This window comes from Tupaia chinensis, unplaced genomic scaffold (assembly GCF_000334495.1).
Source record: "Tupaia chinensis unplaced genomic scaffold, TupChi_1.0 Scaffold000029_1, whole genome shotgun sequence".
NCBI classification, from domain to species: Eukaryota; Metazoa; Chordata; class Mammalia; order Scandentia; family Tupaiidae; genus Tupaia; species Tupaia belangeri.
In genome coordinates, this window is record NW_006159459.1 from 1,277,201 (window position 1) to 1,304,758 (window position 27,558).

Here is a 27,558-nt window from a genome sequence, read left to right on the forward strand (position 1 = left end):
CCTGCTATGAAACTATCAGACCTTCAATGCAAAAAATACGTATTAAAATTCTATTGTTATATTATACTTTAAAAACAGAAACCAGACCGCATTGCAGCAGTAAAACATGAAGCTCTTAGAGGCTGATCCACATGGAAAGGTTCTGGCTTTGCCTCCAGAGACCTCCTTGAATAGTCCGGCACATGTGTGCCCATGGTCCAGGCTGGCTGAGGATAGGGATGGATTGCAGCATCCTACTTAGTGTGTGTTGTGTGTGTGTGTGTGGGGGGTGCTCTTTGTTCTTTACCTTTCTCACTCATAGAAGAAATAGTTAAACATCAAAGAAAAATGTTTAATAAACAATTGAATTTAAAAATAAAATAAGTCAATAAAGTCTAGGCTCAATCATGGTAGCAGAGGCAATAGGGGCACTGCTGTGCAGTGCTGGAGGCATATGGAAAGGCTCAGGGTTTGTGTCCTGGGTCTACCTGAACAGACAGGCAAGTCCATAGGCACACCCATGATCCTGGCTGCAGAAAGGAGGAGGATTGTGGTCTGAAGACCTTGCCAAGGGTTCCTGCATGTCTCTGTCTCTCTCCTCTGTTAGGAAAATGAGTAAACATTAAAAAAATTCCAGACTTATAAAAATGTCAAATTTTAATATAAAGACGAATTTTGCTAACAGTCTTGCCATTAATATTTTGTAAAATTACATTATATCCCAATCCATTTATATAAAAATGAAAAGAAGTTTACAAAGATTAAAGCAATAATTTATGTTTCCACAATACTTTTGTTTGTTGACTTGACTGTCCAACCACCAGCTGTAACCCATTCTACCAGGAAATGTAACAAAATAATGTAAACATGTAAGTTTTCTCGGGTATGCACATACCACTTTGTAGAACAGAAATACAGCTATGAGAAAATGTGGGAAGTATAAATCAGAGCTAAAAGAACAAAAAAAGGAAAGCTAGAATGTTAGGGTATGCACGTACCACTTTGTAGAACAGAAATACAAACTCAGCTATGAGAAAATGTGGGAAGTATAAATCAGAGCTAAAAGAACAAAAAAAGGAAAGCTAGAATGTTAGTACATATTTTGGAGGCATTACAATCCCATTCTGAGAAAAGCCTAGTTTATGGACATTTATCATGGGACAACAGGTACACGTGTGTTTTATAAAAACTGCTCCCTGTGTGCCATTTTTTCTTTTCCCATGTTGAAAACCCTCTAGTTTGGTTTCTTTCCCAGATAGCCACAATTTTCTGGACAATGACGCTGATACCACCTAATCAACTAAGTAAATCATGTGAATTAGTATATCTATGCTTATATCATGCCCAGGGAATAAATACAGGCAGCCAGAAAAAATTTTCCCTACTGCACGAATTACTTTTTCTTATATAAATAATTCTCTTTTCATAAAGAAATGGTAGCAAATAAATGATAAATCTATCTATAAGGTTATGGGAAAAGTTATAATGTCTTTTTTTTCCTATGTTTTTCTATGCGAAAATGCGTCATGACTTTTCCGACAACCCAGTAGTTGTAGTTTAGGGTTGAAGAGGGTGAAAAGCACAATAGAATCTGACATCACGGGAAGTTTTTAATATTTTATAATGATGATTTATTTATAAATAAATGCATTTGCTCTCACACATAATCCCGCTTATATAAACACATATCAAACTTTGCAAATAAGTCATTTTCTTTCTTACTTATGACAAAGAACAGTAAGATATTTGAAGACAACAGATTTTAAATAATTTCTTCCTTGGAGATAATAAAGGTATGATTTATTTAACACCTTTCACTAAGTCCCTGAAAGATCACTGATGTCACATAAATCTATAACATAAGGAAGTAGCCCGAGAGCCCTGCCAGCCACCTCCGTTTATAGATGGAATATGACAACTTAAGCAATTTACTCAGAGGTCAGGGAGCTAATTCCTGGCATTCAATCAATAGATATTTATTAATGGTCTCTATGCCCAGCACTCTGTGCTGGATTCCCAAGTAAATGTATTGTCTTCTTTTGCTTATTTCTATCTTCTCCTTTTTCTGTAGAAATATAAATCCTTACCCATATAATACTAGAAAAATCTAAAACAGTAGTGTGTTTCTGAGTGAATTCAAGAAGAATTCAGCGAGGAGTGAGATACTGGGATATGAAATATTGAGAACAAGGAGGACTGAGATCTAGCTCTCTCACCTGTGTCTATGGGGAAAACTCACACACAAGACATTAACACTTCATTTTTACAGAGAAATCAGACTTGAGCCAGCTAATCTGTGTTCTCTACTGCACTGACATTTCCCATCTCTGATAACTAATTTTGGGCAAGTTACTGAACTTCTCTCTACCTTAGAGTTTGATCCATAAAATATAAAAAGCATGGCTGTGCAGATCCACTGTAACACTCTATTTTTTATATTTTGTAAATGCTAAGTTCCTCCAAACATTAGTCTCAACACAAGAATATTTTGCCATTACTTGCGCATGCTTTCATTAAATGGGGGCAAAAAGAAGGTGCCATCTAGCTGAAATTTCTAATTAAAACATAGTATCTGCCTTTATGGCTGTCGATCTGTTTTATGAATATAAAGCTCTAAAAGGACGTGTATATTATACCCCCACCCCACTTCTTTTTATATAAAAGAGAAATAAGGAACTTAAAAGAATATATATGATTAGGGTGGCATGATGCTGAAAAATTTAAGATGAAAGAAATTATGTAAGCTTGGAAGTCTCTTCTTTTGCAAATATAATTTACTTGAACTGAAGATTTTAGTTTAAAGCTTTTACAAGGAGACTTCAAAAAGTTCATGGAAGGGTAAATAGATAATGTAACAGTTATTTCACTTGACTTCCACCTGACCTCAGTTCGAGTCCCAGACCCAATGGCTTGAAACTCATGCTAGGCGCATGTACATGTGTGCCCAAAATTCCAAAAGAAGAAGGGATTCTGGCATTGCCATCCCACCTGAGGGGTGATTTTTCACTTTCTGTCTCTCTCTGTCAAGTGCATGCACCCTATAGCAAACATCTCTAAAAGAAAAAAAAAAGGTTCATAGAAAATAAAATTAAAGTACAAGTTTATGGGAACCAGCAGTTAGCATAATGGCTATGTCGCTGGACTCCCACATAGTCGATCGCGGTTCGCGTCCTGGACCCAGTGGCTTAAAATCCACGCCGGGCGCATGTGCGTGCATGCCCAAGATCCCGAGAGGATAATGGAGGAGAAGGGATTGCAGCGTGACTATCCCCCCTCGGGGGTGATTTCTCACTTTCTATCTCTATGTCTCTCTCTGTCTGTCGGGCGAGCGCATGCGCCCTATAGCAAAAACCTCTCAAAAAAAAAAAGAAAGTACAAGTTTATTTTGGCATAAAGGAAAATTTAATTATATGTGTTGTTTTTCATAATAAGCATTTTCCATGAACATTATGTGGATCCATACTGGCTCTTTATGGCTTTAATCCTAACTTCATTTAGGATTAAATGAAGCGAACATGTTTTGGCTATCAAACTATATAGCGAAGCAAGCCAGACTAAAGAGAGACATTGTATGTCCCCACCTAATATATACTGAATGTCCATACTCTACGGCAGCAACTGGAAGACTGGAAGGTTTAAAAGCATGGAGAACAATTGCTGATACTAGAAATAGTGTAGGAAGAGGGTGGGAAATGGAGGAGGGTGAGGAGAAGGGAATCAAGAGGAAAAGGAAGCAAAACAGCTAAAGAACACAAAAATGGAAAATCATCTGTTGATGATAACATGTATGATAAAACCGTTACCCTAGACTAATAGACAGTGTATTCATACTGGAAAAACTCATTGTACAAGTGGTTAAATGTAAAATAAGTAAATAAACTATATATATATATATACACACACATATATATATACATACACATATATATACATACATAGATTTATGTTTGTGTGTGTATATATACATACATATATATACATACATAGATATATGTTTGTATATATATATATATGTGTATGTATATGTTTCTACAGAATTATTTTGACATTAAAAACTAAGATTTAATTCTATTAGAATTTTCATTAGCTTTAAATTTATTGACATAACAGAGATTATGTTAATAAATTTAAATGCAAATTTTTCAAGTTACCAATATATTTCCTGGGATGTAATCATCTGGATGTTTCTTACTATTACCACGGCCACCTAACTATTTTCAACAAGTGTGCGGCTGGCCATCCGCTTACTCCTATCATAAACAATGCACATTTATTACATACCAGGACTGAATATGCAATCATGAATAAAATAAGAATATATTCTTAAAAAGACTATAGTTAGGTATTTTCTATCCAGGCAAGTTAGATCCCAATTAAAAATGTTGACAACTTGCAACCCCACTGCCAGGATTGTGGCATTAAATGAACGAAGGTGCCAAGTCGCTAGTAGCAGTAGTTGAACACTCTAGACAGAAAAAACTTGAGATGGGTTTAAACCAACCATATTTTTTTAAGTATATGTAAGCCCACGCATGGTTTTAAAGCAACAGCTCTTGTTAAAAACAGGAAAAGTGTTTCATAAGCTATAATACAAATACTAAATAAACCAAATTTAGAAATATCGTATGTTCTAAACCATATCATTTTCTTAATTGTATTAGTTCAGCAATGTAATCACAATTCAGTCCTCTTCTAGTCAAGAATTGGTCATCCTGCTTAAGAAATTTCAATTGCTATTTTTTCCATTACTGCAGTGTTCCATACATAAACACACATACACACACACACACACACACACACACATACATGTGTGTGTGTGTTTTTTTTATTCTCAGGTAAGACTCCATTAAATTAATTATACCTAGAATGATGGCCATTGAACCACCTGGGAGACTTGTGAGAAACGCCCGTTTTCAGTTTCTACCTTAGACCTCTTGAATCGGAATTTTTGGAGAAGGCCCTAGCAACCTATTCTTTTAACCTTTCCAAGTGATTCCTATGCCTACTCATGTCGGAGGGTAACTGCACTACAGATTCTCTCGTACATGGACACCATCAGAGCAAAGATGCGCTCCATCTACAAATCAATTTTTCTTATCCCTTTGGTCACACTGCTGCCTTTTCTTCCACCAACTGAATAAGCTTACTTCCCTTACCCATAAATTACATCACTTTGTAAAATATTATTTTTTTCAAAGACCAGAACACTGTGTGCAGTCATCCCCTAAAATCTTCCTTTCAGTTTACCACTATTTAATAATACAAAAATTGTTATAATGTTGAGTTTCACCAAAACAAATAGAACACCAAAATAAAATGTTCAAGAGTGGCTTATGATTTTTTAATGTGGTAATAACAGAACAAGTATATCTGTTTACTGCAGAAGCAGCTTCTGCCAAGAAGACATGGATCCGGTCACGGTCATGGAAGGAACTTTCGAAACATCAGAGGCTAAACAGTTGCTTTTCACTCGTTGGTAAGGAGTAGGACTAGGTCCAAAATTCGTGCTTAATCCACCAGATAATACTCAAACTTTTCCCATAAGAAATGTCAAGAACAGAGTAACTCCATAATGTCACTGCTGTGAGAAATCTAAAAAAAAAAAAAAAAAAAAGCAAAAGCTAACCAAAAAACCCAAGTATGCGAATAAACTGAAATGACAAAGTATCTGCAAGCTACTTCATGATAATGGACTCAAAGTCTGGCCCACTGTAAACAATGAAGTACGATACATAAATATTGTGCAACTTGCAAATTATCACGGTGCTTTCTAGTCATGGCACAAACAGGATTTATTATACCATACTCTTGCTTGATGCCTGTTCCTAGAAGGCAAGAGATGATGCCCAATGGACATGTCAAATGCCTAGAGACAGGGAATAAAGTTGACTCCCTTAAGTGATGATAATATAACCAGCTCCTTGACATACAGGGGCTCTGACCTTGCTGCAGCTGCTTCTGATTTGTAAGCATCAGCTAGGAGATCTTTCTCTGTCCCTTAGCTCCTAAACTGCCGTGTGTCATTTCTGAAGATCTCAACATTTCTGTAACTGTTTAATTACTGGACTGATTGGAAACAAAAAGCTTTTAAGTAACCTCAACTTAAGACCACACAGACATTTTTGTAATAACCTGCTTAAATGAATGAATGGAGTAAATTGGATGAGGGCGTTTGAGGGGTTGGTAGAAGTGGCATCTGTTTTCATCTAAGTGCCAGCTAAATGTATACAACCAGACACCTTGGAAATTAGATCTGAGTAGATATTAATGTCCAAACGCAGCTGTGTGCACTTTCATCTTCAATGATTGGCCGACCCACAATTAATATTCATTATGTTAGGTCAATTGCCCTCAAATTATTACTACAAATGGACCTACCCTCTCTCGGCAGTCTGCTCCTGTGTATGAATCTCCCCATCCATATTCCACAAGCTTCAGTTTACTCCCAAAAGCCTCTGTCTTCTTTCAATCGAGACCTTGAACACGTCTTAGCTTCTATTCCATCCTGATTTCATTTTGTCTTACACACAGCCCCCTCTTGATCTAACTACTGACACAAGAAAATAGTGTCCTACAAGCAATTTAACCAAAAAGGAGAAAATAACAGACCAAAAAGTATCTTACTATAAAAAAATGAATGAGGACAACTTTCTCCCATGCTAGTAAAATGATTCTGAAGGCAACATTCCACAGAAAGCACTTGAAAGTGCACTCATTCACAAGGATCTATTCCAACGTGGTCATTCCAAATCTCATCAGGAATTGAATATTTTTATAGTGTAGATAGGCACAGGGAGTGTGTTCTAAATGAATGGAGAACGTTTTTCCCCCCATAGATTAACATCCGGGCTAGAATAACTTGTTGCTATAAATTGAAGAGACTAGAGGCCACGTATCACCACTCATCAAGACAAAGCTTTGAGGCTACTTACAAGTGAAATAGTGGCAAGATAAAATGAAAGGGAATAAAAAATAAATAAATAAATGAAAACTCCATTGCCTGAAGAGTTGATTCATGCATTTTAAAGGTCAGTATGATTTACACAACCTTCAAGGCTCAAGGCTCATTTGTGCTGACAGGAATTGCAGCTTTTGAAAGAATCTAAAACACAGCAGAAATTCCAACCTATTGATTGTTAATGGCTATGCTTTCTTTCCACAGTAAATTTTTATGATGTGGAAGAGGGCAGTCAAGTAGATATCCCTTAATAATGTACCTAAAAAGGTATTTCACATATCCCTAAATTTTAACAACTTTTTACAGATCATCAAACTCCCTTTCCTAGCAGCCATGCTGCACTTTACAAACTTAATAGTATAATTTCAGGGACCAGCAGATGGCGTTAATGATTAAGTCGCTAGACTCCCACGTAGTCCATGGCAGTTTGAGTCCCAGACCTGGCAACTTAAAACTCACACAGGGTGTGTGTGCATGTGTGCCCACAATCCCAAGAGGAATATGGAGGAGAAGGGACTGTGACTTAGCCGAGACCCTGGGGTGGGAGGGTGATTTCTTGCTTTCTCTCTGCCTCTCCAGCAAGCCCACATGCCCTAGCGCAAAGCACTCTCTTAAAAAAAAAAGAAAAGAAAAGAAAAAAAAAAAGTGGCGCCAGCAGGCAGTATGGTGGTTAAGGGCCCTGGAATTTCACACGGCTGACCACAGTTCAAGTTCTGGACCTGGCGGCTTGCTTTCTCTCTCTCTCTCTCTGTCTCCATCTCTCTATCTCTCTGTCTCTCTCTCTCTTCCCCCCCCTCCCTTCCTCCCTCTGGTCAAATTTAAAAAGAAAGAAAAGAAAGGGGAAAAGTTAAATAAAATAATTCTTTAAAAAAGAAAAATACTGAGACCAGCAGATGACATAATAGTTACTTTACTGGTTCAAGTCCCAAACCCAGTGGCTTAAACTCAGGCTAGGCACATGTATACACATGCCCATTTTCCAAGAGAAAAATGGATGACAGGGGATTGTGGTATGGTCCTCTCCCCTGAAGGGGGTTGATTTCTCACTTTCTGTCTTCTGTCTCTCTCTGTCTTTCTGGCAAGTGCATGCACCCTATAGCAAAAACCTCTCTTCGAAAAAAAAAAAAAGTATAATTTCAAATACAGGTTTAGCCACAATGGCAATGAGGTCCCACTGCCTAATGCTGGAGCCACATGGGAAAGGTCCAGGATTCAGATTCCAGGTTGACCTGAACACACCAGCCATAGCCTAGAAACACCTGTGATCCCGGGTAGCTGGAGGGCTGGGAGGAGGATCATGGGATGGCAAGACCCTGTCCAGGGTCCCTGTCTGTCTCTGTCTCTTTCTAAATAAAGAAATGTCCTTTAAATAAATAATAAGGAACAAATCGTCATTAGTTACAAAATATGTAAAATGTTAACCTTTATTAAAATTTTATAAACTTGCTACTATTACACTGCTGTATTTGAAATGAGTCATGCATATATTAAAGACAATTCAACAGGCTCACAGATATATCATTTGTAGCTGATGAAATGTAGTACTGGGCTTTGTTTAAAAACAAAGCAAAACTAAACCTGGCACAAGGTTCTTGGGTCAGGAATGGAAGCTCTTCCTTTTCACCTGGTTTTATGAGAAAAATCACATTTAATTCCCATTACATTGATTTATATTACCTTCCTTTTCAGATTTGGCATACTTTAAATATGAGGATTACTCTCCCTCCAAAACTGAGTCTTCCTCTAAACACAAATTTTATTCTGTGGGTTAAAGGTGGCATATTAGTAAACTTGGTCAAGAAGTTACTTAAGTTAGCAACAAAACTGTCCTTTCAGAGCAAATTATGTATTCCTCTAATATCCATTTTCCTAAATAGCAAATATGAAATTGCTACCTAAAAATTTCCCCAATTGTTCTAAATTTATTTATTAAAAACAGGAAACTACTGTCTCAACAATAATGATTCTATTTAGCAAAGACATTTCTGGATAAAATGCCATAAGGTAAGTATGGCTAATAAAATGGGGGAGAAATGGTACTTGAAAATGTATATACTCTTTTGATTTTGTGCCATCTTTTCTACAAGTTTTGAGCCAAGTCAGCAGATTTGTTTTTTTAAGCAAGTGAAAGAAACTCAAATCAGAGAAATACTTTTAAAGGAAGTCCCTGAGACAGCCATTTCACTTCAATGACTATAGCCTAGAATTAATTATGCTAACAAAGGTTTCTCACAGACTTTAGCATGCTTCACCTATATATTCCTTCTTTAAGTTTACTATACAAACAAAAGTTATAGTAGTCACTTTCAAAATACTACCCCAAAAAAGAACTGATATGTATCCTAAAGATAAGTACTGACACCTTATCTCAAAATTTATGAAGGACCAGATGTCAGTGTAAATATATATATATATAATTATAAACCAAAAATTAAACAAAAGCGGGGATCAGCAGTTAGCGTAATGGCTATGTCACTGGACTCCCACGTAGTCAACCGCGGTTCACATCCCAGACCTGGTGGCTTAAACTCACCCCAGGCATGTGTGCGTGCATGCCCAAGATCTCGAGAGGAGAATAGAGGAGAAGGGATTGCGGCATGGCCATCCCCCCTGGGGGGTGATTTCTCGCTTTCTGTCTCTCTGTCTCTCTCTGTCTGTCCGGCAAGCAGACGCGCCCTATAGTGAAAACCTCTCAAAAAAAAAAAAAATTAAAGAAGAGCTTATAGAATAACTGAAAACTCCATTAATCATAACTGGTTGAGATTCCTTGGAAACACCAATAAAAATCAACCTTCTAAGCACTCAGAATGGAAACCTGGGAACCAGCAGTTAGCGTAATGGCTATGTCGCTGAACTCCCACGTAGTCGACCGCGGTTCGCGTCCCGAACCCGGTGGCTTAAAACTCACGCCGGGCTCATGTGCGTGCGTGCCCAAGATCCCGAGAGGAGAATGGAGGAGAAGGGATTGCGGCGTGACCATCCCCCCTGGGGGGTGATTTCTCGCTTTCTGTCTCTATGTCTCTCTGTCTGTCTGGCGAGCGCACGCACCCTATAACGAAAATCTCTTAAAAAAAAAAAAAAAGAATGGAAACCTTACTTTTTAAAATAATATCTCATCCTGAAGACCCTCAAGGCTCATCTGAAAACAAGTACTATCTTCATCCTAAAGACTGACATTTTCATTGATCTCTCAATAATAAATAGGAATTGCTAATAATGATATGATTAAAAAAATGTTTCACTTCACTAAAATGTCATGGCTTAAATCCATGTCTTTCACTGTAAAATACATTTTAAAATCTCTCTCTTAAAATAAAATAGTCTTTACAGCCATAAATAAAGACCAGGCTTTATAATCTATGGTCCTTTGTTTTTTTATCATGCTATAAACATGCTATAAATAGTATGACAGACAGTTTCACCTTTAATTGAACCAAGTCTGACTGGAACATGGATATGGACTTTCGCCTCTTCCTCTCCCTGGGGCTCAGTGGGCTAAATGCCGGAGGGATTCCACACAAGCTTTAGATGTCTAAGACTTAGATCCTATTTGTTTTGGAACCAGGGGTTCCTTCTTATTAAATTCCTTTATTTGCCAGGAGAAAATTGGAAGGAAAATGAAAGTCTAATGTGTTGACTTCAAGGTTTGCTCAGTCTAACATGATAGAAAATTTCAAGGCTCTTTTTTGGTTTTGTCCTTTTTAGGGCAACAAATTCACAAGTTGTTTATGTTCTTTGTTTTTTAATGTAGTATTTTAGTATTTTAGAGAAGTGAAATAATTGGAGGTCCTGCTTTACAATAGCACCTGGCTAACAAACTCTCTCACACATCCTCAATTTAAAAATCTTTGAAAGTAGACCTCAAACAATGAAAACAAACTCTGTCATCCAAAACTGAAACTGATCATTAACCTATCATCTTTATGCATGCATATTTTCTAATGACCCAAGGATGATAAAATGGGGAAAAAACAAATAAACTATCCTCTTCTAACTGCTCTGGGATTCAGGAGTCCTAAGTTCTAGAGCCTTAAAGAGTCACATAATTTCTTTCTGGACTCAGTTTCTTCCACAAAGGAAGGGTGGAGGTGGTGTCCTTTCTGGCTCTGCAATTCTATTCCAATGAGCTAGAGAGAGAGGTTCCATAGTAGTGTCAAATAGGTACCTTATTCTTATGGTGTAAGTTCCACCTGCAAGTTCACTTTTCCCCAAAATGACATGACCAAACACTGTACTAGAAAGGCAACAAAGAAAATTCTAAAAAGAATATTTTTATAATTGTATATGTCATAGATTGCAAATCAATAAAACATTTAAGTATTAAGGATTTTTTTTAATTGGGTTGCAGAGAAAGTGGTATTCCAGCGTTTGCCAAATCTATCCCTAATATATTTTTTGTAAATTTATTTATTTCTTCTGTGATGCAAGAAGAGAAAACGAGGAGGGTAAAAGAGGTGGGTGCCCCCATCAGGTCTTCACATTGCATTCTATCCCTAGCCTCAGCCAGACAAGATCCCTGGCGCATGTGCAGATCTGGTACATACAGGGAGACCTCAGGACACAAACCCAAGAATCTTCTCATTCTCATGGCTTCAGTGTAACAGAGTATTGTACTATAGCTGTGCCACCCCAGTTGGCTTCATCTCCAATTTACAACTACAAAAAAAAAAAAAAAAGAAAGAAAGAAAGAAAGAAAATACAGCCATCATCTGAAGAGGATCAAGAAAAACAGTCTCATTCAAATATAGTCATGCATTGCTTAATGGCAGGGCTATACATTCTGAGAAAAGCATTGTAAGGAGATTGCATCATTGTGCAAACCTCAGAGTGCACTTACAGAAAGTTTGTCGGTATGGCCTACTACACACCTAGCCTACTACAGTCTTACAGGACCGTCATCATTAAGTGGCCTGTTGTTGACTAATACGTCATTATGCAGTACAGGACCAGACAGATCCCCTAAGCCCTGTCCTAGAGCTGAGTGAAGATGTGATTTCCACATGACAAGAGGTAACAGGCTCTTTGCAACTGAAAGATGAGCTAGGATTCTTAGTGTTCTGGTAGTACTTGCAAAAGAGCAGCATCTTGTTCCTCTACCTCTGATATGTAAACTGAAGTTAACATGGCATTCTTTGCATACATAGGGGCTTTATAAACATTGCTGACTCTCGCTGAAGAAGTGCATAGAGAAGAGGGGATGTAAGCTCTGTTGGAAACAGGTTGACTTTTCCCAGGGCTTCACACAATATCTGGTGTTCAATAATCATACATTCATTGACTGGCAGGTATGTCTCTTGCAAATAAGCCTGAATGCAACATAGAATGTGGTTGAATAAACTGCAGAATGGGATACTGTACCCTGTCAAGGGCCAACAGTAACAACTGATCCTGGCTTTACAAAGCCCTAAAAGTCTAGGCTCAAAGGTGACCCCAAACATCTTCTCTTCCTCTGCAAAGGATCACTGCAGTTATGATAGAAGATATAGCTATGGTAAGGTGAAAAGAGCACAGGACTGGGAATAAAATGACCTGGTTTCAAATTCTAAATCCACCACTTAATAGCTATGACCTGGGGCAAGTCATTTTAACCTCTCAGCTTTCCTCATGTGTAACGAGGGAATATTACTTACTTCACAGTCTAGTTGTATTTAGAAATGAGGCCATGTGTATGAAAGCACCTGAAGAGGAGGAGGGAGAGGAAAAAGAGGGAGGCGCTGGCTTCAGCAGAGGTGAAGTTCCACCTCTAGGAATTTCAGAATGGAATCTTCTATAGAAGGCGTGGCATAGAATAATAGCAGCCATGGGAATGCACTGAGACTTCACCCAGAAAAAGATTGACAGGACCTGATGACAGTTTGCATTTGAAGGCTCTCAATTAAAGAGATCCTGGTCTGCCCTCATCTGGCAAGGCCTGAATTTATTCTATGTTATTCCTGACATGATGAAATCTCTTTAATTAGAGAGGGTGGGTAATTTGGAAGCAACTGCTTAAAACGGTTTCTTTTACAAGTTTAACATATACATAATGTTGCCGGCTGGTTTCCTTTTTGTTTTCGTTTTGTTCACAGGGGAAGAGAGCCAACTCTAAAAATTTCTTCAGGTTTCTTATGAAATTTTTCAACTTTGTATTGGTGCCCCAAAACAATTTCTATGAAGGGTGCCTTTAAACACTAGAACTACTTTTCTAATTCTCTTCTTAATTTGTTATTGCTGTTGGCCTCTCTTTACATCTAGATCAAACTATTTGTCTTTTTTCTTATAACTTTTTTTTTTCAAACAAGTGGGAAAAGAGGTGATCCTCTCTCCTCATGCCAAACAAATTCTGAAAACAAATCCAAAAGTTTTTCAAATTAGTACCCAGTTCTAAACTAAGACCTTCCCCTGGGAAGCATGAACCTATTTGACCCAAAAGTAAGGAGTTCACGGAGAAGAAAAGGTCAAACCTGGAGACGCCAGGTACTGTGGTTTAACCTTCTGACCTGCCACTAACGGCCGCGCTAGGACATCCAGCTGAGGGCCACTTTCCTGTGACTCAGTTTTCTTCATCATCATGGGGGTAATACCTGAGCTAGCTTTCCTTTCTGGGATGCTGTGAGTGACATGCTTTTTAAGTAAGTGAAAACATTCTAGAACTATAAAGTATAAAAGTCCATATTTGAAACTTCACACTAATAACCTTAATTTGTATCTACACATCCCCATCAGAAAATCCAAAATCTCAAATACTCTAAAACCCAAAATGTTTTGAGTGCCAGCAAGACACCACAAGAGCAATGGGACAGGTGACAATCAAAATACTGCAATACCAAAATAATGTATAAAATTACCCTCCGACTCTAAGGTAAATATAAAACATAAATGAATGTTGTGTTTAGATTTGGGCCCCATCCCCAATGTAGCATGGCATACATATGCAAATATTCCAAAATAGTCAAAAAAAAAATTTATAATCCGAAACATTTCCAGTCCAAGCATAAAGGATATTCAACCTGTATGACCAAATTTAGATTAAAAACCATGAACTATTTTTTAGAAAAATAGTGAACACCACAATAGTTCAATTTCCATAACTCATAACAAGGCCTTGGTGTAAATATAATACAAAAGGCTGAATCGTGAGCAAGTCTAGGTGAAAATTACCTAATACCATGTTCTAAGCCATTATAACACAGTACTCCCACTGTGCTGAGTGAAGTTCTTACAGTGTAAAATGTGACTTTATCACAGCTAACAGAAAGATACAGTCTTTTCTAAAAAAGAAAAAAAAAAACTAAAAATGGTATTGTATTTGCTCTCTTCCTTTGCTAAAACCTATATCCTTTCTCTCACTGACTTGGATTCTAGAAAACAGGTATAAGGCAACAAACCAGGCAAAATGTACACTATGAGAACCAAAATAAAACTGACAGTTGGTAGAAAGAATGGACACTATCTCCCGTATCTCCTCGGAACCAGGCTATAGGTGACAAACCTGTTGGCATTTCTGAGTCATTCATTTTAGTTCATCCTGCTCCTTCAAAGGAAGAAGGCCTCGGGAACCAGCAGTTAGCGTAATGGCTATGTTGCTAGACTCCCACGTAGTCAACCGCAGTTCGCATCCCGGACCCGGTGGCTTAAAACTCACGCCGGGCTCGTGTGCGTGCATGCCCAAGATCCCGAGAGGAGAATGGAGGAGAAGGGATTGCGGCGTGACCATCCCCCCTGGGGGGGGGGCGATTTCTCGCTTTCTGTCTCTATGTGTCTCTCTGTCTGTCTGGCGAGCGCAGGCGCCCTATGGTGAAAACCTCTCAAAAAAAAAAAAAAGGCCTAGAAATAAGCGTATGAAATAGCTTCTACATGGACCCTGGACTAAGGTCTCCACTGCTTTACTCCTAGCTACTTGCTTTTTTTACCAAGGTTCCCAGTTCTAAAATCTCCCTCTGTGCAAACAGATCCAGAGTAATTCCTAGGGTCGGTTGAACAAAGACAAATTTCCATATGGAAACCCAATAGTCGAGGATTGACAGTCTCAGATGGAACTAGCCTGTGGCTGACCTATTTCAAAACTTAATCTGCAAAGAGATTCAGGGTTTCTGTTCTGCTCTATGTGGGAGAGACAGCCCAGCTCCTCAGAGCAGTTTTGCTCTTTAAGATACAAGCATGTTTCTGTTCAGTCCAATGAAACCAGGAAGATAACCAGCTAATAGGCATGGAGCATGGATGCCGTGACTCACTGAACAAGCCTTTATTCTCTTTTGGAAATAAGAAAGGGACATTCACTAACTATCGTGAAACCTCAGTGTGTCTCATATAATCATGGGTACAGAGTAGGTGCTCAGTTCTTCACTGGCCAGCTATAAAGTACAAATCCAAAGAGAGCTAGAACTGAAGGACCCTGGTTCACAGTTAAACGAAAGGCCAACCTGTAAATAAATCATTATAATGTGGCAACAGTATAATATGGGAAGTTCTGGCAAAGCGTAGGGGTAGCACAAAGAATAATAACAATAATCTGGAAAAAAATGAAGAAAAGCTATTTGATGATGATGATGTGGATAGTGATGTCTTTGTCTTTACTGATATGCATGGTATTCCTTCTGGAAAAAGAAGTGTAATAGGCTGTAAAGATATATGTGATTCAATGTAACATAAACAAGATTATGATCAAAAAAAGAAGAACAGAACTCCTTAATTAAAAAAAGAAAAAGAAATGAGTCAGGGTCAGATTCATGGGAAATAATCAGGAGGAATTCCTACACTAAGCCTTCAAAAATAAGTATTACTGGCTAAATCTTATATATGATTCAGGAAACTGAAGTAGAAGACAGAACTGACAATGAGCAAATTATTGTCAGTTTTATCAAAGCCAAGCTTTCCCATATAAATCCTCTAAGAGTAAGTATGGAAAACTGGAATATTAATATATTTTCCTAAGGATGAACTCATTTTATTCAGACAGCTAAGAATTGCTTAATCTCTCATTAAGGTTTTTGGCCAAGTCCTGCTTTAATTCTCTAGTTGGTATCCCAGGAGCCAACATTTTCCTATTTTCCTCAGGAACCTGAAGGAACTCAAGCCAAAAACAATTTATTTTAAGAGACATCTAAAGGGATGGCCTCAAGTTCTACAATTATCTGATATCAATGTGAAATACCTACTGGGAGTTAAGAATAAAATTACTTTCCATCCTCCATCTTCCCCTCTCCCCACTCTCCTCCCCTTTACCTATTACATAAATGATGTGGATAGTGATGTCTTTGTCTTTACTGATATGCATGGTATTCCTTCTGGAAAAAGAAGTGTAATAGGCTGTAAAGATATATGTGATTCAATGTAACATAAACAAGATTATGATCAAAAAAAGAAGAACAGAACTCCTTAATTAAAAAAAGAAAAAGAAATGAGTCAGGGTCAGATTCATGGGAAATAATCAGGAGGAATTCCTACACTAAGCCTTCAAAAATAAGTATTACTGGCTAAATCTTATATATGATTCAGGAAACTGAAGTAGAAGACAGAACTGACAATGAGCAAATTATTGTCAGTTTTATCAAAGCCAAGCTTTCCCATATAAATCCTCTAAGAGTAAGTATGGAAAACTGGAATATTAATATATTTTCCTAAGGATGAACTCATTTTATTCAGACAGCTAAGAATTGCTTAATCTCTCATTAAGGTTTTTGGCCAAGTCCTGCTTTAATTCTCTAGTTGGTATCCCAGGAGCCAACATTTTCCTATTTTCCTCAGGAACCTGAAGGAACTCAAGCCAAAAACAATTTATTTTAAGAGACATCTAAAGGGATGGCCTCAAGTTCTACAATTATCTGATATCAATGTGAAATACCTACTGGGAGTTAAGAATAAAATTACTTTCCATCCTCCATCTTCCCCTCTCCCCACTCTCCTCCCCTTTACCTATTACATAAATCCTTCTCTCAATAATATATCACCAGTTAAAAATTCCCTCCACTTCTTAACATAGAGCAGTGGAGAAAATTCAGTTATTTCACATATACTTAAAAGAGGTTACTGGCTACTTATTAAAGTCGAGTTGTATCTAGGGCCAGCCAGTCGCACAGCAGTAACATAACACTCTTATGATGTAGACCCACGTAGGAAGGTCCTAGGTTCATGTCTGAGGCCTTCCTGATCATGCTGGGTGTGTGCCCATGATCTAGGCTGACTAAGGCTGGGGTGGGAGCATGATGTGAAGACCTTATTGGAGAAGTCTGTCTGTCTCTCACATACACACACATACAAACGGACAAAATCAATTAATTTTTTAAAAGATGTCTAAAAAACTAAAACAATTTTTTTAATGTCAAATGAAAAAGAAATTCCTTTCTCAGCTCTAAAATACAAGCATTGTCATTGATCCATTGATTCTGGCTATAAAACCACACCAATGGTCACTTCAGTAGTGATCATTTCAGAGAACCAGGTCTTTGTCCCTGCACTGCACAGGTGGTGGATGGTTTTCTATTTAGTCAGAACATATAACTACAAAAGTAAATGACCTAGAGGGTCTATTACCCACGTAAGGAATTGATTCAAAGAGATTATGGATAGGATAGAACAATGGAAGGAGAAAGGAGTTGGCTAGCCATTAAAATAACTGTAGTAGGACAAATCCTTACCGCTTGTTATTTCAACCACATAGCTTCATTTAGTTAATTTTCCTTCCCTACAATCAAACTGGCAAATTATCATTCTAAAGTTTGTTTTGTTTTGTTTAATATGCTAGAGGGCACATGTGTTTGCTGGAGCGAGACAGAGAGAGAAAGGGAAAGTAAGAAAGCTCCCCGGACTCTAAGGTAGATGGCCTTGCCACAGTCACTTCTCCTCCATTCTCCTCTCAGGATTTTGGACACACATGTACATGCACCCAGTGTGTTTTTCAAGCCACTGGGTCCAGGACTCTAACCATGCAATGGGCCATGTGGCGTCCAGTCACCTTAACCACTATGCCACCAGCTGGCCCTTAATTTATTAGTTTAATTATTATAATTACAATAATTAAATCCTGGAGTCAGAAGGGACAGTGACCTCTTGAAGCCATACCAAATAAATAAAACCTTAATAGTTTCTTAAAATTATACAGAGAAGATAGCCTAAAATGCCTTCTAGTTCTAACCTAAGTTCTTCCTTCTTTAGCTCATCTTAACCAAAAGACTGAGAAGTAATGTATATAGCTTATTCTTATTTCATCATTTCATGCTTTTGTCAATAAATATTTTACAACTTTTGGATAATTTATATATTTCAAGCTCTTTTTATCTCCAAACCAGGGAATTATGTCTCAAATCTTTCCTATAGTTTTTGCAGAAGGGGCTGAGGTGTGGTCATCCCCTCAAGGGGTGATTTCTCACTTCCTGTCTCTCTGTCTCTCCAGTGAGTGTAAGTGCCCTACTGCAAAAATCCCTCAAAAAAAAAAAAGGCACTAAATTTGAATTGGACAAGGTTCAAATATTAGTTCTCTCCATTTTGTTACACAAAGAAGAAACCTATGTTTTTAATGCATAGACACAGAGTGACATTATTGAATGAGAAAAAATTTGTAAATAGTGCTTTTGGAAATTTCATCTCCCAGTTTGTACCATATTGCCATGCCAGGCCCATGACCCTCTCCCAAGTCTTTACTAGGTTACTGGAGTAGATGACTCCTCATTTCTCCTGACGCTAAAGCTCTGACACCCACAGAGGGCTTTACATCTTTCTTATTCAATTAGTCTACACAGTCTCAGTACACACTCCATCTGACATATGAAAATGCCAACTTATACCTATTGAAGAAAAGTGTTCCAAATCAAGCCATCTTTTATCCTATCCGATTTATCAACTCCTACAAAGACATTTGTTTAGATGTCATACCTCAAGCTAAGAAAGCCTGTCAATGGTTAGATTCTTCATCATCACATACTCCCTTTCCCAGTCTTAGTCACTCCTAAATTAGAGCTATATCTTAATATACACAACATATGCTACCAGAATTTCCTACCTATCAAGAGCAGGAGGCTAACAATAGATTATCATAAAAATGCAGAGTTACAATAAACCCTGAAGGAAAAGGTATATAGTGACTACAATTATGTTGATAGTTTTCATATTTTGTTCTTAATCCAAGAAGTTCAAAGAAGTGTATATTTATTTTTCAGGTAAGAAACCTTTCCCATTGAAGGCAGCACTTGCACATCTGTCCTTGCCATTTACTTGTACCTGCTGTTTCCTAGACAAACCTGAGTTACCGCATTATCCTGTAACCTGTTAGATGACTGTTTATATCCCTAAAACGTTTTTTCCACCCTCTTGCCCCAGCTGATCCCTAATTGTCCTTGCTGATCTTAGAATTGTACCTGACTACTCAGATGCTAAGGACTGGAATTGATGATGGCAAATGATTTTGGCTTCTCTAGGAACAAAAAAGCAAGAAAAGAAAGAAAAGAAAAGAAAAGAAAAGAAAAGAAAAGAAAAGAAAAGAAAAGAAAAGAAAAGAAAAGAAAAGAAAAGAAAAGAAAAGAAAAGAAAAGAAAAGAAAAGAAAAGAAAAGAAAAGAAAAGAAAAGAAAAGAAAAGAAAAGAAAAGAAAAGAAAAGAAAAGAAAAGAAAAGAAAAGAAGAAAGAAAAGAGACATCAAGGGGGCAACTACTGTGAATCATTTCAGACTCCTAAAAGCTAAATGGCAATTCCATACCCAGTAATCCATATTAAGGTGAGAATTAGAAATGTTCAGAAATATACCATCATGGATACTCAGCAAATTAGTAAAACATAATTACAATTCTTCAAGGCTAAAACTACATATACATGTATTTTTTGTAAGCCAGAACACCCAGCAAAATGTTAATGCCATATTTCAGGTGTAAGATGTCCCCAATTGTAAGACTTAACATTACATCATGCTATACTAGGAAGATAATATAGTCGGTGAAGCTCTAACTTAGAATTGATTAGTAAACATGCTCCACTCTCATAAATATGAAAATATAGATCTTAAAATCTATAAGATACAGTAGTGGTAAGCACACCTATTAAGAGATTGGGCTAAAGACAGTGCACACAACAAGCAACCCAGTGACGCTGGCAAAACCATGTCAAATATGTTTTATTTTCTTACTGGTGCCAAGATATTTTCTATTTAGACCTACCCAAAATTTTAATGAAAAAAAGTATTTGGGAGAACTCTAACATGAGGAGACTTCAAGCAGTCCATGGGAAAATGGAATTAAAGTTCGAGTTTCCTTAGGTCCAAAAAAAGTTTGAAATCCATGCATACTTTTTCCATAATATTCATTTTTCATAAACATTTTGGACCCCCCCCCATACATACTTCACTATGCTCTCCCGCTAACTCCTTGCACTTCTTTTTCTAACATAGAAGAGTCGTTCTACCCTCATTACTCTATGCTTTCGCATTGACGCAATGTGTTCATGGCTTCATTTTTCCTCAGTTGCCACACTGAAGTGCCTGCAGTGTCTAGAACCACAAAGGTTTCTGTTACTGTATTCCTTCAACACTATGAAACTCCCCTACTAGCCACCCACCTGGGAAACCCTACTCATCTTTGAACATTCAACTTAAAAATTACTCTTTTTCCTTGACCTCTCTATTAATATTTTTCTTGCATTTTTTTTACTTACCCTCCCAAAATTACCAATTTCTTCTTATTCTTACTAAATCCTGTATATAAGCAACACTTTATTGCACTTGAAATTTACTTTTTTTGTCCCCCACATTAGTCTGTAACCTATAAAAACCTGTGAAAGAATTGTTCTTTTTTTTTTACCTCCACTTGGCATTACCAGTGACTAGTATGATGCTCAATCAGAAGTATTCAAATCATCTGATGAAATACTGAAAACAAACTGTGAACATATGAATAACATGTCCCAGAGAACAACAATTGTATAATCACACCTACATCTTCAATGTATTCTAATATTTTGAAAGGTCTTTGAAACTATGAATCAAACTTATATAAGCCCTTTTATATTTTGCCCTTGTTGCAAAATATAAAATTATATTTTTAATCAGATTTTAAAGTGAGAACATATTCGAGAATTAGTTAATAGTTTGATTTTATATATAAAATACCTGTTGTATTTCAATTATTTTAAGTGATCAAATTCTCTTTAAAAACAAGAAATCCCACACATAATGTTAAGATGTTGTTTAGCAAAATGGCTTCCAGAATAATTTATTTATATATATGAAAGCCTAAATAATGTCTTATTTTTAAAAAAGCCATGTATATTTTTTTAACAGTGTCCTACAAAAATCCAGCTATATATATATATATATATATGATTTTTAAATTCATCCTCTGAACCCCACTGCAAGTTCAGTTTTATTCAATAAGCCACCAGTTCAGATTTATTCAATAAGTCACAATCTTCACCTTGGTATATATCTACTTCCACTATTAGAAAGGAGGTCTCAGACTTAGGAAGGTCTGTAAGACTGTGGCTGTCCCAGTTTACACTTAGTGAAGAGACAAAGGCAGATTTGTATTATTGTAGCCTCACCATGATTTTCCTTTTGATACTTGTAAGTCTTGCTTTACATTTTCTCTGAAGGTATCAAAATAAAATTCATATGATAAAGTTTCTAGCTCTTCATAGAAATGCTATTCTTACTTGAAGATGTTTTTTCCTAGACATCTTCAAGGTAAACTGGCTTACTACGATATGGACACTCACCAAATAAAATGTTAAACTCTGTGTACTCATGAGTAGTCCTCTCAACCACTCATATAAAGCATATTTGATGGAAAAGTTGTCCACACTGGGCATAGTCACACACTTGATCAGGAATGGCACTATCGAGTTGATAGGCATAACAAATTTCACAATCCATAGTAAAGTAATCCCCAGGGGTTTTACCACATGGCCAGCCCCAAGAAAACCGCCTGCAGGAAGCCTTGTAGGATTCCTGGATTCTACCTATTTATGGAAGTATTGTTCCCTAATGCAGTTCTGAGAGCTGTCACACTCTGTGTAGTTTTTTTCTGGCATCAGCACCCATGTCTTCTCATTGATTTCATACGTAATGTCCCAACATCGTCAGTGATTCTAATGCTGCCAAAAACGGACCATGAAGGCTTGTTAAGAATCTCTGTAGTGTCCAAGAAACAGACAATGGAACAGGAAAATCCACAAAACAATCTGGTGATTCTGCAGGGAACTTCACCTTCAACTTAGGAATTATTGGACGCTCTGTACCAGAAGCATCTTCTGCTTTTATAACTTAATGGTACTGAAGCAAGTATTCGCATACACACATTTATTCCAACCAGAGTTCCTATCTCTTCAATAAGGCTTGAGTAGAACTAGGGAGAAGGAGGCATAGCATTTAGCTCTTGTCTATTCTTGAAAGCAACTTTCAAAACCATCTCCAGCTCCATCATAAAGCTCAAGAGATCAGGAGAGTACCGCATTCCCTTTTGGACTATGCAATCACATCCGTTAAGTATTGTTCTCAGCTGACACAGTAATCTTGCATTCTTCGGTTGTAGGTCTTCAGGCAACAATATTCCAAGGTGACAGTCTCTTCCCTGAGCGATGGCTTTCGCCGGGTTCTGAGACAGAAGAAGCAGGCACTACCACAACAAGCTGGCATCCTACCCCACCAAGGCTTGTGTCCTGGGAGCCACAGAGACACTCTCCACCTGCCTTTCACCAGCACAGAAGCAGCCCCACCAGCACCCAACACCGGAAGCCCAGGGGCATAGCCGGCTTTGGCAAGAAGGGTCATGGTATTTCTCATATACTCCAAACAAAAAAATAACATGAAATGTTATAGCACTGCCAAACCACAGTACAGAACACTAAACAAAGATATTTCAAATTATCACACAGAAAGAGATGCTCAGCATATTGCTAAATTTAAGAAAAATTACTGTGATTTCTACTTCAAATTATTCCTTTTTAATAAAAGAATCTTTATACATGCATATACATATATATGTGTGTATAGAGTAATTAAATACACAAAAACTGAAGTGCAAAAAACAAACTTAATGATGATTTCCCATTGGAAGTGGGTTTACAGAATGAGGAGGGGTTTTTAACACTTCTAAAAATGATGAATAGATCAGTATCATTAGTAGCAGGGTTGGACAAATTTAGTCTAAAACTTGTTATATGTGGATAGCCAATATAACCAATTCTTGACCAATTCTCAAAACAGTAACACAGTGACAGGAATGGATGTCCACACACAGATGCATATGTCATAGTACTTTCACTATAAAGCAACACTTCACTCACAAATAAATCACAGTCGAGTCATACATTTCCTAAAATGCATTTTTTATCTGTCATCAGTCATATTCAAGCACTGAATTCTACTTTTTTGTGTTTGCCAAAATGGGATTGTTGAACTCTTGGATGCCTTCAATAAGAATTCTAAATTGTTTCAAAAATCTTAGTGATCATAATAAAGAAAAGAGGCATACATATTTACTTGTAGAATATTACTGCTTATCCAGAAAAAGAAGTCTTCTGAAAAAGATTTAGAAGAAGAAAGATTTTTAGAAATAAGATAGATATAAAAATACATAGCTTTCCGCATGGCAGCAACTACTTCCTGAATAACTACTTCTAAAATAAAATGGAACAAAGAGCCCCATTTACAAAAGGTAACAAAAACTCAATGAACTCAAAAACACAGATTACCTATAAAGTTATATAACTTTCCAGAGAGAGATATAAAATAAGACTTGGATAAATGAAAACTAAGAATGCTCTTAGGAAGATGCAGTATCACAACAAGGTTAATTTTCCTGAAATCAATTCATATCTTTAATACAATGCCAACCAACATCCTGTTCCCTACAGGTCAACATGAACATAAAGTGGTCTTGACAATTAATTCAGAAATGGAGAAAGCACACTAACTGGCAACATTTCAAGAAAAAAGCAGCCAGTGAATATTTGAAATGGTATTCTGAGTTCTCTAAAAGATTGGCAGAGATTTTGAAATAAAATAAGGTCACACGCATACAATGCAAATTGGTATCAACCGTTTGGAAGACACATAACAACAGGTATTTCTACTTATTCTCCAAGGGCCAGCTCCCAGTTCTCCTCTCTGAGACTTTATAGGCAAAGCTGTTCCCACAGTATTGGATTATCACTGAATTGGAGCCCTCTTAGTTCACTCTTTGAATAGATGTCTAAGCCTTCATCAGCTTGTTTATTCCTCAAAGGCAAGGGACATAAACTTTACTATCTTTGAATCAGCACTGGTTGATTAATTTTTTAAAAATTTGAACTAGGGAGAAATCTGGAAGGAAATAAAAACCCGCTTAACAACCCATAACATTTTATAACAATAACAAAACCACCTCTGCCTCAGATGTTATAGAAATGCATTCATAATTATCAATTGTTACATGTCTAGATAACAAAATACTATTTAATTAATCAGAGTATAAGGAACAGGTTATATACACATTCATTCTTCCATGTTTTTCAACTAAAATTAGGGTAGAAAGAAGATGAACTAAAGAGGTTCTCAAGCTGGTGCATAAAGATTGCAAACAGAGGTAGTAGATAAAAGTTGAACATCCTTAATCAGATTAGAAACCCAAAATCCAAAATGTTCCAAAACCCAGCATTTTTTGAGTGATAACTTAACCGCACAAGTGGAAAATTCCACACCTGGACTCATGTGATGAATCAGTCAAAACTGCAATACAAAAATGTTGGATAAAATTACCTTCAACTTATGTATATAAGGTATACTTGAAACATAAATTTTGTGCTTGGTTCCCATCCCCCATGATATTTCTTTATGTACATGCAAATATGCCCAAATCCAAAACACTTCTGGTCCAAGGCATTTCAGGTAAATGATACTCAACCTGTAGTATCAGTTTCCTCACTCCATCATTCATTTCTCCTCCTGGTCTGATAAGTATAAAGAGGGAAAAAGGTAAAAATGTTCCTTGTGGACCCATGGCTTTGGTTGACCTTTATTTCTAACTATTTAAGGCTAAAATCTTGCTGCTAACAAAATCATAGGCTCTTAACCACTGGGATGACATTCTATTACAGACCACCTCCATAGTATAATGGTTAGGTGCTTTGCAGAGGAAGCTGGATCTCATATGGCTATGGTTCAAGTCCCTGTCCCACTGGATTGAAAAACACACAGCTGGATCTCATATGGCTATGATTCAAGTCCCTGTCCCACTGGATTGAAAAACACACAGGGCATGCACATATGCACATGTCTAAGATCCTAATGAGATGAAGAATTGTTGAAAAAAGGATTACTGCATGATCAGTTCCTCTCTCCCTCCCTCCCTCTCTCTCTCTCTCTGTCTGTCTGTCTCTCTCTCTCTCTTTGTCCTTCCTACATTCCCTCTGACATGAAAATATAAGGAAGGGAAGGGAAAAGAAGGGGAGAGAAGGAAAAGGAAGGAAGAAGGAGAAAGAGAAAGAGGGAAGAAGAAATTCTACTTATGCCCAACATATTACTCACATCATTTACAAAATGAACGAAGAAATGCTACTCCTGAGAAGACAACCTACTTAATCAGTTCTGTTTACCACTTCCCTAAAACAAGGATGGTGACTATTTGCCCTCCATTCTAGGAGAATGGCCAATCTGTACCCATAATTAATTAGGTCATCTAAAAAGTCATGACAATTTTTCTGTTTTTCTATGTAAGAATGAATCATGAGGGACCTCCAGATGGCATAACAGTTACGTCGCTGGACTCTCTCGTAGTCAACCACACATGATTCAAGTGCCAAACCAGTGGCTTAAAACTCATGTTGGGCGCATGTGCATGGCATACCCAAGATCCCCAGAGGAGAACGGAGGAGAAAGGGACCGCAGCTTGGCCGTCCCCCCAGGGGGTGATGTCTCACTCTGTCTCTCCAGCCACTGCACGTGCCCTGTGGCAAAAATCTCTCTTTATAAATAAATAAATAAATAAATAAGAAGGGAAAAAAAATCATGGGACCAGCAGATAGCATAATGGCTACGTCACTGGACTCCCATGTAGTCAACCACAGTTTGAGTCCCAGACTCACGCCGGGCACGTGTTTGTGCATGCCCAAGATCCCAAGAAGATAATAGAGGAAAAGGGATTAGAGCATGACCATCCCCCCTGGGGGTGGTGATTTCTCACTTTCTCTTTCTGTCTATGTCTTCCTGGTGAGCTCACGTGCCCTATTGCAAAAACCTCTTAAAAAAAAAAAAACTTTCCCGACCACTCAATAGTTTCAATAGACGTATCCACAATCCAAATCGTACAATTTATCAACTACTCCTACCAAATTAATTTCACAGCAAGTTTGTGAGCATGTATGTTAAACACTAAGGCATGTGTTATCAAAGAAAACAAGAAAGTATTTCCATTGAATTCTAGTAGCCATAGACTAAACATTCAAAATGGGAAGTAAAATTGAAAAACAAATTGAAAATATATATGGGGACAGTCCTACTGCCTGGTGGTTAAGGAAGCTAGATCACACATGGCCAAATGTGCAGTTCAAATCCGAGCAAGGTGGCTTGAAAAACACATCAGGTGCATGTGTAGACCCACAATCCTAACAGTATGGAGAAACAGAAGAGAATGATCTTCTTCAGCATGATCATGCGCTCGCTCGCTCACTCGCTCTCTCTCTCTCTCTCTCTCCTTTTTCTCCCCCTTTCTCTGCCCCTCTGCCTCTGTCTCTGACAAGTGCACATACCCTCTGGCAGTTAAAAAAAAAAAATCCAGCTCTAATCAGACTAAATTTTACTAAAAAAAGGAACTTCTTTTAAGATGTCAAAAAGTAAGAAAAAAATTTAAAATAGTTTAAAATGTGAAGTCTAAATTAGAATGGTACTTTTTATTTTATTTTAATGTCCTTATGCCAGAATATACACAGCCAACCTGACAGGAAAAAATACATTACTAAAAATACATTCAAATACATGTATTTACATACTTTTTCTGACATATTCAAAAGTCAAGATATTTGGTTAATAAAAAGTTAAATTTTGGGACCAACAGATGGTGTAATGGTTACATCACTGGACTCCCAGTGAGCTGACTGCAGTTTGAGTTCTGGACTCAGTGGCTTAAAATTCACATCAGGTGCATGTGCATGTGTGCCCAAAATCCTGAGAAGAGAATGGAGGAGAAAGGATTGCAGTGTGGCCATCCCCCCTTGGGGGTGATTTCTCACTTTCTGTCTGTCTCTGAAGCTCCAGTAAGTACACATACTCTATGGAGGGAGTGGGGGGAGACAAAACCTTCACTAAAATAAATAAATAAATAAAAGGTTAAATTTTAATGCAAATTCAGTTTTATTGTAACAATCAATCAATTTTTAAAGTGTTATTTTAAGAAGAAAAATGTTAAAGTGATTAGAAGAACCATATCAGGGGGCCAGTAGGTGGTATGGTGATTAATGCGCCAGACTCCACATGACAGACTAGAGTTCAAGTCCCGAACCTGGCAGCTTTCTCTCTCTCTCTCTCTCTCTCTCTCTCTCTCTCTCTCCTTCACATAAGCACACACGCCCTACAGCAAATTTTTAAAAAACGATAATCATACATTTAATTAATTTTAAAAAAAGAAGAGCCATATCAAAGATTTCTTTAAAGAAAGAGAAAAATGGGGGACCAGCAGTTAGCGTAAT

The 27,558-nt window shown here is 37.4% G+C and overlaps 1 protein-coding gene and 1 pseudogene across 1 annotated transcript in view; both read right to left on the minus strand.

The window, feature by feature from the left end:
* MLLT3 (MLLT3 super elongation complex subunit) overlaps positions 1-27,558 on the minus strand; it is a 328,009-nt gene that overhangs the window by 150,321 nt on the left and 150,130 nt on the right. The window lies entirely within an intron of this gene.
* On the minus strand, positions 13,358-22,666 carry LOC102494673 (E3 ubiquitin-protein ligase FANCL pseudogene; annotated as a pseudogene).